The sequence below is a fragment of the Schistocerca piceifrons genome, chromosome 9, assembly GCF_021461385.2.
Source record: "Schistocerca piceifrons isolate TAMUIC-IGC-003096 chromosome 9, iqSchPice1.1, whole genome shotgun sequence".
Taxonomy (NCBI): Eukaryota; Metazoa; Arthropoda; class Insecta; order Orthoptera; family Acrididae; genus Schistocerca; species Schistocerca piceifrons.
The window spans coordinates 96,429,857-96,445,409 of record NC_060146.1 but is presented as its reverse complement, the minus strand read 5'-3'; the positions used below and the strand labels follow the sequence as shown (position 1 = coordinate 96,445,409).

The window sequence follows — 15,553 nt, the reverse complement described above, 5'->3', positions numbered from 1 at the left end:
ACTGGGCCACAACAACTTTCCGCGTCTCCATTGCACTGCGCAAACTACGAAACGCTCCCCAAACATGGCACTCACCCACGCAGACGACTTTTCCGACTTTACACGACGCTCACGCAACGCTCACGCTAGTGACAGCCTTATTTAGAGCTTGACGTCGCACACAAGCGAATGAGCACATTTCGCCTACGACTTAGGCCGCCCTCCTAGTGTGGCTGTTCGGTGTCTGCAGGCAGCGAGGGGCTGCAAGCTTCCTGTGTTCGCGCCTATGTCACCTCTGCTTGCTTGTCAGAGACAGAGTATCGCAAAACATACAAGTCACTCCATGAATTGATTGCTACGGCATCTGTCATCAGCAGTCACAACTAGCAACACCAGTAGCAGCCGACTGCACGTCAAGAATTGGAATGTGCAGTGGGATTTTTGTGAATTCGGCGCAAGGCTGATCTTTGCGACATAGGTTTGAGAATCTTATGGGAACACTTGTACTGTTTCTAAATTATGTGTAGTGGTGGGAGGAGGGTGCTTCGTGCGCATTACAGCACGCTTGCCAATTGTGGCTGCTAATCGTTGGCTCGTATCTGCCTTGACACATTTTCTGGCTGTGAATTATTCCACTTGCATGGCAGTGTGCGCATGTTGGGGTGTTAAAAATTCTGGAGGCGCTGGGTATCGATCCCAGTACCTCTCGCATGCTAAGCGAGCGCTCTACCATCTGAGCTACGCCCCCTGCTGACGAACCGCCCTACATACAGCCATATCAATGACACAGACCCTTGCACTCCCATTATTCCGCTGACAAACACTACTCTCAATGTGTCCGTGAGGGTGTCTTTCAGGTTTCCTGCATTCTGTATCGAATCGTAGTTGGCCAAAATCAAAGTGGCACGCACGACGTCGAAAATAGCGTTCGGCCAACGCTCTGAGGTAGACGAACGTGTTGTCCACTCTCTAGACTTCATTGAGGTTAGGCCGTTATACCTAAGGCAGATTTGCACTCGATGACACCTCGACAACAGCCGGTCCTCACATTTACGTCTTGCTCTCCTTACGTCAGTATACGAGTCTGTGACGCTGGCTTTGCAACATCTTGCGTGCCTTTAGGCTCGCCGCGACCAACACTTACCACGCACTGACCACAAAACATGGAGGCGCCGGGGCTTGAACCCGGGACCTTTCACATGCAAAGCGAACGCTCTACCAACTGAGCTACGCCCCCAAGCACAACCAAGCTGCGCTGTTCTCCGTTCTTTGCTACTCTTATGTGCACGGACACGATGGTTGGTTGGTTTGCAGGGGTGAAGGGACCAGAGTACAAAGGCGCGGACACGTTCACATACGCAAGAGTTCCAAGTAGTTTCGATGCTCTGGTATTACGACTGCAAATTCCGTCCGTTTTTAACGTCTTAAATTGAAGGGACAGTCACAAGTTGCTCCGTTTTCACTCCATGTCGACAATCACACAGCACCTGAGGTAACAAGCACATCTGAAGACCCATTGTGCACTCGACTGTTCATGCCAACTCACTGCCTCGCACTTTACTACTGTGTACCACTCTTGTCGTCCAACTGCAAAAGACTGGGCCACAACAACTTTCCGCGTCTCCATTGCACTGCGCAAACTACGAAACGCTCCCCAAACATGGCACTCACCCACGCAGACGACTTTTCCGACTTTACACGACGCTCACGCAACGCTCACGCTAGTGACAGCCTTATTTAGAGCTTGACGTCGCACACAAGCGAATGAGCACATTTCGCCTACGACTTAGGCCGCCCTCCTAGTGTGGCTGTTCGGTGTCTGCAGGCAGCGAGGGGCTGCAAGCTTCCTGTGTTCGCGCCTATGTCACCTCTGCTTGCTTGTCAGAGACAGAGTATCGCAAAACATACAAGTCACTCCATGAATTGATTGCTACGGCATCTGTCATCAGCAGTCACAACTAGCAACACCAGTAGCAGCCGACTGCACGTCAAGAATTGGAATGTGCAGTGGGATTTTTGTGAATTCGGCGCAAGGCTGATCTTTGCGACATAGGTTTGAGAATCTTATGGGAACACTTGTACTGTTTCTAAATTATGTGTAGTGGTGGGAGGAGGGTGCTTCGTGCGCATTACAGCACGCTTGCCAATTGTGGCTGCTAATCGTTGGCTCGTATCTGCCTTGACACATTTTCTGGCTGTGAATTATTCCACTTGCATGGCAGTGTGCGCATGTTGGGGTGTTAAAAATTCTGGAGGCGCTGGGTATCGATCCCAGTACCTCTCGCATGCTAAGCGAGCGCTCTACCATCTGAGCTACGCCCCCTGCTGACGAACCGCCCTACATACAGCCATATCAATGACACAGACCCTTGCACTCCCATTATTCCGCTGACAAACACTACTCTCAATGTGTCCGTGAGGGTGTCTTTCAGGTTTCCTGCATTCTGTATCGAATCGTAGTTGGCCAAAATCAAAGTGGCACGCACGACGTCGAAAATAGCGTTCGGCCAACGCTCTGAGGTAGACGAACGTGTTGTCCACTCTCTAGACTTCATTGAGGTTAGGCCGTTATACCTAAGGCAGATTTGCACTCGATGACACCTCGACAACAGCCGGTCCTCACATTTACGTCTTGCTCTCCTTACGTCAGTATACGAGTCTGTGACGCTGGCTTTGCAACATCTTGCGTGCCTTTAGGCTCGCCGCGACCAACACTTACCACGCACTGACCACAAAACATGGAGGCGCCGGGGCTTGAACCCGGGACCTTTCACATGCAAAGCGAACGCTCTACCAACTGAGCTACGCCCCCAAGCACAACCAAGCTGCGCTGTTCTCCGTTCTTTGCTACTCTTATGTGCACGGACACGATGGTTGGTTGGTTTGCAGGGGTGAAGGGACCAGAGTACAAAGGCGCGGACACGTTCACATACGCAAGAGTTCCAAGTAGTTTCGATGCTCTGGTATTACGACTGCAAATTCCGTCCGTTTTTAACGTCTTAAATTGAAGGGACAGTCACAAGTTGCTCCGTTTTCACTCCATGTCGACAATCACACAGCACCTGAGGTAACAAGCACATCTGAAGACCCATTGTGCACTCGACTGTTCATGCCAACTCACTGCCTCGCACTTTACTACTGTGTACCACTCTTGTCGTCCAACTGCAAAAGACTGGGCCACAACAACTTTCCGCGTCTCCATTGCACTGCGCAAACTACGAAACGCTCCCCAAACATGGCACTCACCCACGCAGACGACTTTTCCGACTTTACACGACGCTCACGCAACGCTCACGCTAGTGACAGCCTTATTTAGAGCTTGACGTCGCACACAAGCGAATGAGCACATTTCGCCTACGACTTAGGCCGCCCTCCTAGTGTGGCTGTTCGGTGTCTGCAGGCAGCGAGGGGCTGCAAGCTTCCTGTGTTCGCGCCTATGTCACCTCTGCTTGCTTGTCAGAGACAGAGTATCGCAAAACATACAAGTCACTCCATGAATTGATTGCTACGGCATCTGTCATCAGCAGTCACAACTAGCAACACCAGTAGCAGCCGACTGCACGTCAAGAATTGGAATGTGCAGTGGGATTTTTGTGAATTCGGCGCAAGGCTGATCTTTGCGACATAGGTTTGAGAATCTTATGGGAACACTTGTACTGTTTCTAAATTATGTGTAGTGGTGGGAGGAGGGTGCTTCGTGCGCATTACAGCACGCTTGCCAATTGTGGCTGCTAATCGTTGGCTCGTATCTGCCTTGACACATTTTCTGGCTGTGAATTATTCCACTTGCATGGCAGTGTGCGCATGTTGGGGTGTTAAAAATTCTGGAGGCGCTGGGTATCGATCCCAGTACCTCTCGCATGCTAAGCGAGCGCTCTACCATCTGAGCTACGCCCCCTGCTGACGAACCGCCCTACATACAGCCATATCAATGACACAGACCCTTGCACTCCCATTATTCCGCTGACAAACACTACTCTCAATGTGTCCGTGAGGGTGTCTTTCAGGTTTCCTGCATTCTGTATCGAATCGTAGTTGGCCAAAATCAAAGTGGCACGCACGACGTCGAAAATAGCGTTCGGCCAACGCTCTGAGGTAGACGAACGTGTTGTCCACTCTCTAGACTTCATTGAGGTTAGGCCGTTATACCTAAGGCAGATTTGCACTCGATGACACCTCGACAACAGCCGGTCCTCACATTTACGTCTTGCTCTCCTTACGTCAGTATACGAGTCTGTGACGCTGGCTTTGCAACATCTTGCGTGCCTTTAGGCTCGCCGCGACCAACACTTACCACGCACTGACCACAAAACATGGAGGCGCCGGGGCTTGAACCCGGGACCTTTCACATGCAAAGCGAACGCTCTACCAACTGAGCTACGCCCCCAAGCACAACCAAGCTGCGCTGTTCTCCGTTCTTTGCTACTCTTATGTGCACGGACACGATGGTTGGTTGGTTTGCAGGGGTGAAGGGACCAGAGTACAAAGGCGCGGACACGTTCACATACGCAAGAGTTCCAAGTAGTTTCGATGCTCTGGTATTACGACTGCAAATTCCGTCCGTTTTTAACGTCTTAAATTGAAGGGACAGTCACAAGTTGCTCCGTTTTCACTCCATGTCGACAATCACACAGCACCTGAGGTAACAAGCACATCTGAAGACCCATTGTGCACTCGACTGTTCATGCCAACTCACTGCCTCGCACTTTACTACTGTGTACCACTCTTGTCGTCCAACTGCAAAAGACTGGGCCACAACAACTTTCCGCGTCTCCATTGCACTGCGCAAACTACGAAACGCTCCCCAAACATGGCACTCACCCACGCAGACGACTTTTCCGACTTTACACGACGCTCACGCAACGCTCACGCTAGTGACAGCCTTATTTAGAGCTTGACGTCGCACACAAGCGAATGAGCACATTTCGCCTACGACTTAGGCCGCCCTCCTAGTGTGGCTGTTCGGTGTCTGCAGGCAGCGAGGGGCTGCAAGCTTCCTGTGTTCGCGCCTATGTCACCTCTGCTTGCTTGTCAGAGACAGAGTATCGCAAAACATACAAGTCACTCCATGAATTGATTGCTACGGCATCTGTCATCAGCAGTCACAACTAGCAACACCAGTAGCAGCCGACTGCACGTCAAGAATTGGAATGTGCAGTGGGATTTTTGTGAATTCGGCGCAAGGCTGATCTTTGCGACATAGGTTTGAGAATCTTATGGGAACACTTGTACTGTTTCTAAATTATGTGTAGTGGTGGGAGGAGGGTGCTTCGTGCGCATTACAGCACGCTTGCCAATTGTGGCTGCTAATCGTTGGCTCGTATCTGCCTTGACACATTTTCTGGCTGTGAATTATTCCACTTGCATGGCAGTGTGCGCATGTTGGGGTGTTAAAAATTCTGGAGGCGCTGGGTATCGATCCCAGTACCTCTCGCATGCTAAGCGAGCGCTCTACCATCTGAGCTACGCCCCCTGCTGACGAACCGCCCTACATACAGCCATATCAATGACACAGACCCTTGCACTCCCATTATTCCGCTGACAAACACTACTCTCAATGTGTCCGTGAGGGTGTCTTTCAGGTTTCCTGCATTCTGTATCGAATCGTAGTTGGCCAAAATCAAAGTGGCACGCACGACGTCGAAAATAGCGTTCGGCCAACGCTCTGAGGTAGACGAACGTGTTGTCCACTCTCTAGACTTCATTGAGGTTAGGCCGTTATACCTAAGGCAGATTTGCACTCGATGACACCTCGACAACAGCCGGTCCTCACATTTACGTCTTGCTCTCCTTACGTCAGTATACGAGTCTGTGACGCTGGCTTTGCAACATCTTGCGTGCCTTTAGGCTCGCCGCGACCAACACTTACCACGCACTGACCACAAAACATGGAGGCGCCGGGGCTTGAACCCGGGACCTTTCACATGCAAAGCGAACGCTCTACCAACTGAGCTACGCCCCCAAGCACAACCAAGCTGCGCTGTTCTCCGTTCTTTGCTACTCTTATGTGCACGGACACGATGGTTGGTTGGTTTGCAGGGGTGAAGGGACCAGAGTACAAAGGCGCGGACACGTTCACATACGCAAGAGTTCCAAGTAGTTTCGATGCTCTGGTATTACGACTGCAAATTCCGTCCGTTTTTAACGTCTTAAATTGAAGGGACAGTCACAAGTTGCTCCGTTTTCACTCCATGTCGACAATCACACAGCACCTGAGGTAACAAGCACATCTGAAGACCCATTGTGCACTCGACTGTTCATGCCAACTCACTGCCTCGCACTTTACTACTGTGTACCACTCTTGTCGTCCAACTGCAAAAGACTGGGCCACAACAACTTTCCGCGTCTCCATTGCACTGCGCAAACTACGAAACGCTCCCCAAACATGGCACTCACCCACGCAGACGACTTTTCCGACTTTACACGACGCTCACGCAACGCTCACGCTAGTGACAGCCTTATTTAGAGCTTGACGTCGCACACAAGCGAATGAGCACATTTCGCCTACGACTTAGGCCGCCCTCCTAGTGTGGCTGTTCGGTGTCTGCAGGCAGCGAGGGGCTGCAAGCTTCCTGTGTTCGCGCCTATGTCACCTCTGCTTGCTTGTCAGAGACAGAGTATCGCAAAACATACAAGTCACTCCATGAATTGATTGCTACGGCATCTGTCATCAGCAGTCACAACTAGCAACACCAGTAGCAGCCGACTGCACGTCAAGAATTGGAATGTGCAGTGGGATTTTTGTGAATTCGGCGCAAGGCTGATCTTTGCGACATAGGTTTGAGAATCTTATGGGAACACTTGTACTGTTTCTAAATTATGTGTAGTGGTGGGAGGAGGGTGCTTCGTGCGCATTACAGCACGCTTGCCAATTGTGGCTGCTAATCGTTGGCTCGTATCTGCCTTGACACATTTTCTGGCTGTGAATTATTCCACTTGCATGGCAGTGTGCGCATGTTGGGGTGTTAAAAATTCTGGAGGCGCTGGGTATCGATCCCAGTACCTCTCGCATGCTAAGCGAGCGCTCTACCATCTGAGCTACGCCCCCTGCTGACGAACCGCCCTACATACAGCCATATCAATGACACAGACCCTTGCACTCCCATTATTCCGCTGACAAACACTACTCTCAATGTGTCCGTGAGGGTGTCTTTCAGGTTTCCTGCATTCTGTATCGAATCGTAGTTGGCCAAAATCAAAGTGGCACGCACGACGTCGAAAATAGCGTTCGGCCAACGCTCTGAGGTAGACGAACGTGTTGTCCACTCTCTAGACTTCATTGAGGTTAGGCCGTTATACCTAAGGCAGATTTGCACTCGATGACACCTCGACAACAGCCGGTCCTCACATTTACGTCTTGCTCTCCTTACGTCAGTATACGAGTCTGTGACGCTGGCTTTGCAACATCTTGCGTGCCTTTAGGCTCGCCGCGACCAACACTTACCACGCACTGACCACAAAACATGGAGGCGCCGGGGCTTGAACCCGGGACCTTTCACATGCAAAGCGAACGCTCTACCAACTGAGCTACGCCCCCAAGCACAACCAAGCTGCGCTGTTCTCCGTTCTTTGCTACTCTTATGTGCACGGACACGATGGTTGGTTGGTTTGCAGGGGTGAAGGGACCAGAGTACAAAGGCGCGGACACGTTCACATACGCAAGAGTTCCAAGTAGTTTCGATGCTCTGGTATTACGACTGCAAATTCCGTCCGTTTTTAACGTCTTAAATTGAAGGGACAGTCACAAGTTGCTCCGTTTTCACTCCATGTCGACAATCACACAGCACCTGAGGTAACAAGCACATCTGAAGACCCATTGTGCACTCGACTGTTCATGCCAACTCACTGCCTCGCACTTTACTACTGTGTACCACTCTTGTCGTCCAACTGCAAAAGACTGGGCCACAACAACTTTCCGCGTCTCCATTGCACTGCGCAAACTACGAAACGCTCCCCAAACATGGCACTCACCCACGCAGACGACTTTTCCGACTTTACACGACGCTCACGCAACGCTCACGCTAGTGACAGCCTTATTTAGAGCTTGACGTCGCACACAAGCGAATGAGCACATTTCGCCTACGACTTAGGCCGCCCTCCTAGTGTGGCTGTTCGGTGTCTGCAGGCAGCGAGGGGCTGCAAGCTTCCTGTGTTCGCGCCTATGTCACCTCTGCTTGCTTGTCAGAGACAGAGTATCGCAAAACATACAAGTCACTCCATGAATTGATTGCTACGGCATCTGTCATCAGCAGTCACAACTAGCAACACCAGTAGCAGCCGACTGCACGTCAAGAATTGGAATGTGCAGTGGGATTTTTGTGAATTCGGCGCAAGGCTGATCTTTGCGACATAGGTTTGAGAATCTTATGGGAACACTTGTACTGTTTCTAAATTATGTGTAGTGGTGGGAGGAGGGTGCTTCGTGCGCATTACAGCACGCTTGCCAATTGTGGCTGCTAATCGTTGGCTCGTATCTGCCTTGACACATTTTCTGGCTGTGAATTATTCCACTTGCATGGCAGTGTGCGCATGTTGGGGTGTTAAAAATTCTGGAGGCGCTGGGTATCGATCCCAGTACCTCTCGCATGCTAAGCGAGCGCTCTACCATCTGAGCTACGCCCCCTGCTGACGAACCGCCCCTACATACAGCCATATCAATGACACAGACCCTTGCACTCCCATTATTCCGCTGACAAACACTACTCTCAATGTGTCCGTGAGGGTGTCTTTCAGGTTTCCTGCATTCTGTATCGAATCGTAGTTGGCCAAAATCAAAGTGGCACGCACGACGTCGAAAATAGCGTTCGGCCAACGCTCTGAGGTAGACGAACGTGTTGTCCACTCTCTAGACTTCATTGAGGTTAGGCCGTTATACTAAGGCAGATTTGCACTCGATGACACCTCGACAACAGCCGGTCCTCACATTTACGTCTTGCTCTCCTTACGTCAGTATACGAGTCTGTGACGCTGGCTTTGCAACATCTTGCGTGCCTTTAGGCTCGCCGCGACCAACACTTACCACGCACTGACCACAAAACATGGAGGCGCCGGGGCTTGAACCCGGGACCTTTCACATGCAAAGCGAACGCTCTACCAACTGAGCTACGCCCCCAAGCACAACCAAGCTGCGCTGTTCTCCGTTCTTTGCTACTCTTATGTGCACGGACACGATGGTTGGTTGGTTTGCAGGGGTGAAGGGACCAGAGTACAAAGGCGCGGACACGTTCACATACGCAAGAGTTCCAAGTAGTTTCGATGCTCTGGTATTACGACTGCAAATTCCGTCCGTTTTTAACGTCTTAAATTGAAGGGACAGTCACAAGTTGCTCCGTTTTCACTCCATGTCGACAATCACACAGCACCTGAGGTAACAAGCACATCTGAAGACCCATTGTGCACTCGACTGTTCATGCCAACTCACTGCCTCGCACTTTACTACTGTGTACCACTCTTGTCGTCCAACTGCAAAAGACTGGGCCACAACAACTTTCCGCGTCTCCATTGCACTGCGCAAACTACGAAACGCTCCCCAAACATGGCACTCACCCACGCAGACGACTTTTCCGACTTTACACGACGCTCACGCAACGCTCACGCCTAGTGACAGCCTTATTTAGAGCTTGACGTCGCACACAAGCGAATGAGCACATTTCGCCTACGACTTAGGCCGCCCTCCTAGTGTGGCTGTTCGGTGTCTGCAGGCAGCGAGGGGCTGCAAGCTTCCTGTGTTCGCGCCTATGTCACCTCTGCTTGCTTGTCAGAGACAGAGTATCGCAAAACATACAAGTCACTCCATGAATTGATTGCTACGGCATCTGTCATCAGCAGTCACAACTAGCAACACCAGTAGCAGCCGACTGCACGTCAAGAATTGGAATGTGCAGTGGGATTTTTGTGAATTCGGCGCAAGGCTGATCTTTGCGACATAGGTTTGAGAATCTTATGGGAACACTTGTACTGTTTCTAAATTATGTGTAGTGGTGGGAGGAGGGTGCTTCGTGCGCATTACAGCACGCTTGCCAATTGTGGCTGCTAATCGTTGGCTCGTATCTGCCTTGACACATTTTCTGGCTGTGAATTATTCCACTTGCATGGCAGTGTGCGCATGTTGGGGTGTTAAAAATTCTGGAGGCGCTGGGTATCGATCCCAGTACCTCTCGCATGCTAAGCGAGCGCTCTACCATCTGAGCTACGCCCCCTGCTGACGAACCGCCCTACATACAGCCATATCAATGACACAGACCCTTGCACTCCCATTATTCCGCTGACAAACACTACTCTCAATGTGTCCGTGAGGGTGTCTTTCAGGTTTCCTGCATTCTGTATCGAATCGTAGTTGGCCAAAATCAAAGTGGCACGCACGACGTCGAAAATAGCGTTCGGCCAACGCTCTGAGGTAGACGAACGTGTTGTCCACTCTCTAGACTTCATTGAGGTTAGGCCGTTATACCTAAGGCAGATTTGCACTCGATGACACCTCGACAACAGCCGGTCCTCACATTTACGTCTTGCTCTCCTTACGTCAGTATACGAGTCTGTGACGCTGGCTTTGCAACATCTTGCGTGCCTTTAGGCTCGCCGCGACCAACACTTACCACGCACTGACCACAAAACATGGAGGCGCCGGGGCTTGAACCCGGGACCTTTCACATGCAAAGCGAACGCTCTACCAACTGAGCTACGCCCCCAAGCACAACCAAGCTGCGCTGTTCTCCGTTCTTTGCTACTCTTATGTGCACGGACACGATGGTTGGTTGGTTTGCAGGGGTGAAGGGACCAGAGTACAAAGGCGCGGACACGTTCACATACGCAAGAGTTCCAAGTAGTTTCGATGCTCTGGTATTACGACTGCAAATTCCGTCCGTTTTTAACGTCTTAAATTGAAGGGACAGTCACAAGTTGCTCCGTTTTCACTCCATGTCGACAATCACACAGCACCTGAGGTAACAAGCACATCTGAAGACCCATTGTGCACTCGACTGTTCATGCCAACTCACTGCCTCGCACTTTACTACTGTGTACCACTCTTGTCGTCCAACTGCAAAAGACTGGGCCACAACAACTTTCCGCGTCTCCATTGCACTGCGCAAACTACGAAACGCTCCCCAAACATGGCACTCACCCACGCAGACGACTTTTCCGACTTTACACGACGCTCACGCAACGCTCACGCTAGTGACAGCCTTATTTAGAGCTTGACGTCGCACACAAGCGAATGAGCACATTTCGCCTACGACTTAGGCCGCCCTCCTAGTGTGGCTGTTCGGTGTCTGCAGGCAGCGAGGGGCTGCAAGCTTCCTGTGTTCGCGCCTATGTCACCTCTGCTTGCTTGTCAGAGACAGAGTATCGCAAAACATACAAGTCACTCCATGAATTGATTGCTACGGCATCTGTCATCAGCAGTCACAACTAGCAACACCAGTAGCAGCCGACTGCACGTCAAGAATTGGAATGTGCAGTGGGATTTTTGTGAATTCGGCGCAAGGCTGATCTTTGCGACATAGGTTTGAGAATCTTATGGGAACACTTGTACTGTTTCTAAATTATGTGTAGTGGTGGGAGGAGGGTGCTTCGTGCGCATTACAGCACGCTTGCCAATTGTGGCTGCTAATCGTTGGCTCGTATCTGCCTTGACACATTTTCTGGCTGTGAATTATTCCACTTGCATGGCAGTGTGCGCATGTTGGGGTGTTAAAAATTCTGGAGGCGCTGGGTATCGATCCCAGTACCTCTCGCATGCTAAGCGAGCGCTCTACCATCTGAGCTACGCCCCCTGCTGACGAACCGCCCTACATACAGCCATATCAATGACACAGACCCTTGCACTCCCATTATTCCGCTGACAAACACTACTCTCAATGTGTCCGTGAGGGGTGTCTTTCAGGTTTCCTGCATTCTGTATCGAATCGTAGTTGGCCAAAATCAAAGTGGCACGCACGACGTCGAAAATAGCGTTCGGCCAACGCTCTGAGGTAGACGAACGTGTTGTCCACTCTCTAGACTTCATTGAGGTTAGGCCGTTATACCTAAGGCAGATTTGCACTCGATGACACCTCGACAACAGCCGGTCCTCACATTTACGTCTTGCTCTCCTTACGTCAGTATACGAGTCTGTGACGCTGGCTTTGCAACATCTTGCGTGCCTTTAGGCTCGCCGCGACCAACACTTACCACGCACTGACCACAAAACATGGAGGCGCCGGGGCTTGAACCCGGGACCTTTCACATGCAAAGCGAACGCTCTACCAACTGAGCTACGCCCCCAAGCACAACCAAGCTGCGCTGTTCTCCGTTCTTTGCTACTCTTATGTGCACGGACACGATGGTTGGTTGGTTTGCAGGGGTGAAGGGACCAGAGTACAAAGGCGCGGACACGTTCACATACGCAAGAGGTTCCAAGTAGTTTCGATGCTCTGGTATTACGACTGCAAATTCCGTCCGTTTTTAACGTCTTAAATTGAAGGGACAGTCACAAGTTGCTCCGTTTTCACTCCATGTCGACAATCACACAGCACCTGAGGTAACAAGCACATCTGAAGACCCATTGTGCACTCGACTGTTCATGCCAACTCACTGCCTCGCACTTTACTACTGTGTACCACTCTTGTCGTCCAACTGCAAAAGACTGGGCCACAACAACTTTCCGCGTCTCCATTGCACTGCGCAAACTACGAAACGCTCCCCAAACATGGCACTCACCCACGCAGACGACTTTTCCGACTTTACACGACGCTCACGCAACGCTCACGCTAGTGACAGCCTTATTTAGAGCTTGACGTCGCACACAAGCGAATGAGCACATTTCGCCTACGACTTAGGCCGCCCTCCTAGTGTGGCTGTTCGGTGTCTGCAGGCAGCGAGGGGCTGCAAGCTTCCTGTGTTCGCGCCTATGTCACCTCTGCTTGCTTGTCAGAGACAGAGTATCGCAAAACATACAAGTCACTCCATGAATTGATTGCTACGGCATCTGTCATCAGCAGTCACAACTAGCAACACCAGTAGCAGCCGACTGCACGTCAAGAATTGGAAATGTGCAGTGGGATTTTTGTGAATTCGGCGCAAGGCTGATCTTTGCGACATAGGTTTGAGAATCTTATGGGAACACTTGTACTGTTTCTAAATTATGTGTAGTGGTGGGAGGAGGGTGCTTCGTGCGCATTACAGCACGCTTGCCAATTGTGGCTGCTAATCGTTGGCTCGTATCTGCCTTGACACATTTTCTGGCTGTGAATTATTCCACTTGCATGGCAGTGTGCGCATGTTGGGGTGTTAAAAATTCTGGAGGCGCTGGGTATCGATCCCAGTACCTCTCGCATGCTAAGCGAGCGCTCTACCATCTGAGCTACGCCCCCTGCTGACGAACCGCCCTACATACAGCCATATCAATGACACAGACCCTTGCACTCCCATTATTCCGCTGACAAACACTACTCTCAATGTGTCCGTGAGGGTGTCTTTCAGGTTTCCTGCATTCTGTATCGAATCGTAGTTGGCCAAAATCAAAGTGGCACGCACGACGTCGAAAATAGCGTTCGGCCAACGCTCTGAGGTAGACGAACGTGTTGTCCACTCTCTAGACTTCATTGAGGTTAGGCCGTTATACCTAAGGCAGATTTGCACTCGATGACACCTCGACAACAGCCGGTCCTCACATTTACGTCTTGCTCTCCTTACGTCAGTATACGAGTCTGTGACGCTGGCTTTGCAACATCTTGCGTGCCTTTAGGCTCGCCGCGACCAACACTTACCACGCACTGACCACAAAACATGGAGGCGCCGGGGCTTGAACCCGGGACCTTTCACATGCAAAGCGAACGCTCTACCAACTGAGCTACGCCCCCAAGCACAACCAAGCTGCGCTGTTCTCCGTTCTTTGCTACTCTTATGTGCACGGACACGATGGTTGGTTGGTTTGCAGGGGTGAAGGGACCAGAGTACAAAGGCGCGGACACGTTCACATACGCAAGAGTTCCAAGTAGTTTCGATGCTCTGGTATTACGACTGCAAATTCCGTCCGTTTTTAACGTCTTAAATTGAAGGGACAGTCACAAGTTGCTCCGTTTTCACTCCATGTCGACAATCACACAGCACCTGAGGTAACAAGCACATCTGAAGACCCATTGTGCACTCGACTGTTCATGCCAACTCACTGCCTCGCACTTTACTACTGTGTACCACTCTTGTCGTCCAACTGCAAAAGACTGGGCCACAACAACTTTCCGCGTCTCCATTGCACTGCGCAAACTACGAAACGCTCCCCAAACATGGCACTCACCCACGCAGACGACTTTTCCGACTTTACACGACGCTCACGCTAGTGACAGCCTTATTTAGAGCTTGACGTCGCACACAAGCGAATGAGCACATTTCGCCTACGACTTAGGCCGCCCTCCTAGTGTGGCTGTTCGGTGTCTGCAGGCAGCGAGGGGCTGCAAGCTTCCTGTGTTCGCGCCTATGTCACCTCTGCTTGCTTGTCAGAGACAGAGTATCGCAAAACATACAAGTCACTCCATGAATTGATTGCTACGGCATCTGTCATCAGCAGTCACAACTAGCAACACCAGTAGCAGCCGACTGCACGTCAAGAATTGGAATGTGCAGTGGGATTTTTGTGAATTCGGCGCAAGGCTGATCTTTGCGACATAGGTTTGAGAATCTTATGGGAACACTTGTACTGTTTCTAAATTATGTGTAGTGGTGGGAGGAGGGTGCTTCGTGCGCATTACAGCACGCTTGCCAATTGTGGCTGCTAATCGTTGGCTCGTATCTGCCTTGACACATTTTCTGGCTGTGAATTATTCCACTTGCATGGCAGTGTGCGCATGTTGGGGTGTTAAAAATTCTGGAGGCGCTGGGTATCGATCCCAGTACCTCTCGCATGCTAAGCGAGCGCTCTACCATCTGAGCTACGCCCCCTGCTGACGAACCGCCCTACATACAGCCATATCAATGACACAGACCCTTGCACTCCCATTATTCCGCTGACAAACACTACTCTCAATGTGTCCGTGAGGGTGTCTTTCAGGTTTCCTGCATTCTGTATCGAATCGTAGTTGGCCAAAATCAAAGTGGCACGCACGACGTCGAAAATAGCGTTCGGCCAACGCTCTGAGGTAGACGAACGTGTTGTCCACTCTCTAGACTTCATTGAGGTTAGGCCGTTATACCTAAGGCAGATTTGCACTCGATGACACCTCGACAACAGCCGGTCCTCACATTTACGTCTTGCTCTCCTTACGTCAGTATACGAGTCTGTGACGCTGGCTTTGCAACATCTTGCGTGCCTTTAGGCTCGCCGCGACCAACACTTACCACGCACTGACCACAAAACATGGAGGCGCCGGGGCTTGAACCCGGGACCTTTCACATGCAAAGCGAACGCTCTACCAACTGAGCTACGCCCCCAAGCACAACCAAGCTGCGCTGTTCTCCGTTCTTTGCTACTCTTATGTGCACGGACACGATGGTTGGTTGGTTTGCAGGGGTGAAGGGACCAGAGTACAAAGGCGCGGACACGTTCACATACGCAAGAGTTCCAAGTAGTTTCGATGCTCTGGTATTACGACTGCAAATT

At 51.1% G+C, this 15,553-nt stretch overlaps 20 non-coding genes across 20 annotated transcripts; all 20 read right to left on the bottom strand.

Moving 5' to 3' along the window:
• Positions 1-654: 654 nt before the first annotated feature.
• On the bottom strand, positions 655-727 carry Trnaa-agc. The gene has a single exon. It is a non-coding gene; the product is annotated as a tRNA-Ala (tRNA).
• A 416-nt stretch (positions 728-1,143) lies between these two features.
• On the bottom strand, positions 1,144-1,216 carry Trnaa-ugc. Its single transcript has one exon. It is a non-coding gene; the product is annotated as a tRNA-Ala (tRNA).
• Positions 1,217-2,229: 1,013 nt separating this feature from the next.
• Positions 2,230-2,302, bottom strand: Trnaa-agc. Its single transcript has one exon. It is a non-coding gene; the product is annotated as a tRNA-Ala (tRNA).
• Positions 2,303-2,718: 416 nt separating this feature from the next.
• On the bottom strand, positions 2,719-2,791 carry Trnaa-ugc. The gene has a single exon. It is a non-coding gene; the product is annotated as a tRNA-Ala (tRNA).
• A 1,013-nt stretch (positions 2,792-3,804) lies between these two features.
• Positions 3,805-3,877, bottom strand: Trnaa-agc. Its single transcript has one exon. It is a non-coding gene; the product is annotated as a tRNA-Ala (tRNA).
• Positions 3,878-4,293: 416 nt separating this feature from the next.
• Positions 4,294-4,366, bottom strand: Trnaa-ugc. The gene has a single exon. It is a non-coding gene; the product is annotated as a tRNA-Ala (tRNA).
• A 1,013-nt stretch (positions 4,367-5,379) lies between these two features.
• Trnaa-agc lies at positions 5,380-5,452 on the bottom strand. The gene has a single exon. It is a non-coding gene; the product is annotated as a tRNA-Ala (tRNA).
• A 416-nt stretch (positions 5,453-5,868) lies between these two features.
• On the bottom strand, positions 5,869-5,941 carry Trnaa-ugc. The gene has a single exon. It is a non-coding gene; the product is annotated as a tRNA-Ala (tRNA).
• A 1,013-nt stretch (positions 5,942-6,954) lies between these two features.
• Trnaa-agc lies at positions 6,955-7,027 on the bottom strand. The gene has a single exon. It is a non-coding gene; the product is annotated as a tRNA-Ala (tRNA).
• Positions 7,028-7,443: 416 nt separating this feature from the next.
• On the bottom strand, positions 7,444-7,516 carry Trnaa-ugc. The gene has a single exon. It is a non-coding gene; the product is annotated as a tRNA-Ala (tRNA).
• Positions 7,517-8,529: 1,013 nt separating this feature from the next.
• On the bottom strand, positions 8,530-8,602 carry Trnaa-agc. The gene has a single exon. It is a non-coding gene; the product is annotated as a tRNA-Ala (tRNA).
• A 416-nt stretch (positions 8,603-9,018) lies between these two features.
• On the bottom strand, positions 9,019-9,091 carry Trnaa-ugc. Its single transcript has one exon. It is a non-coding gene; the product is annotated as a tRNA-Ala (tRNA).
• Positions 9,092-10,105: 1,014 nt separating this feature from the next.
• Trnaa-agc lies at positions 10,106-10,178 on the bottom strand. The gene has a single exon. It is a non-coding gene; the product is annotated as a tRNA-Ala (tRNA).
• Positions 10,179-10,594: 416 nt separating this feature from the next.
• On the bottom strand, positions 10,595-10,667 carry Trnaa-ugc. The gene has a single exon. It is a non-coding gene; the product is annotated as a tRNA-Ala (tRNA).
• Positions 10,668-11,680: 1,013 nt separating this feature from the next.
• Positions 11,681-11,753, bottom strand: Trnaa-agc. Its single transcript has one exon. It is a non-coding gene; the product is annotated as a tRNA-Ala (tRNA).
• A 417-nt stretch (positions 11,754-12,170) lies between these two features.
• On the bottom strand, positions 12,171-12,243 carry Trnaa-ugc. Its single transcript has one exon. It is a non-coding gene; the product is annotated as a tRNA-Ala (tRNA).
• Positions 12,244-13,258: 1,015 nt separating this feature from the next.
• Positions 13,259-13,331, bottom strand: Trnaa-agc. Its single transcript has one exon. It is a non-coding gene; the product is annotated as a tRNA-Ala (tRNA).
• Positions 13,332-13,747: 416 nt separating this feature from the next.
• Trnaa-ugc lies at positions 13,748-13,820 on the bottom strand. The gene has a single exon. It is a non-coding gene; the product is annotated as a tRNA-Ala (tRNA).
• Positions 13,821-14,822: 1,002 nt separating this feature from the next.
• Trnaa-agc lies at positions 14,823-14,895 on the bottom strand. The gene has a single exon. It is a non-coding gene; the product is annotated as a tRNA-Ala (tRNA).
• A 416-nt stretch (positions 14,896-15,311) lies between these two features.
• Trnaa-ugc lies at positions 15,312-15,384 on the bottom strand. The gene has a single exon. It is a non-coding gene; the product is annotated as a tRNA-Ala (tRNA).
• Positions 15,385-15,553: the final 169 nt, after the last annotated feature.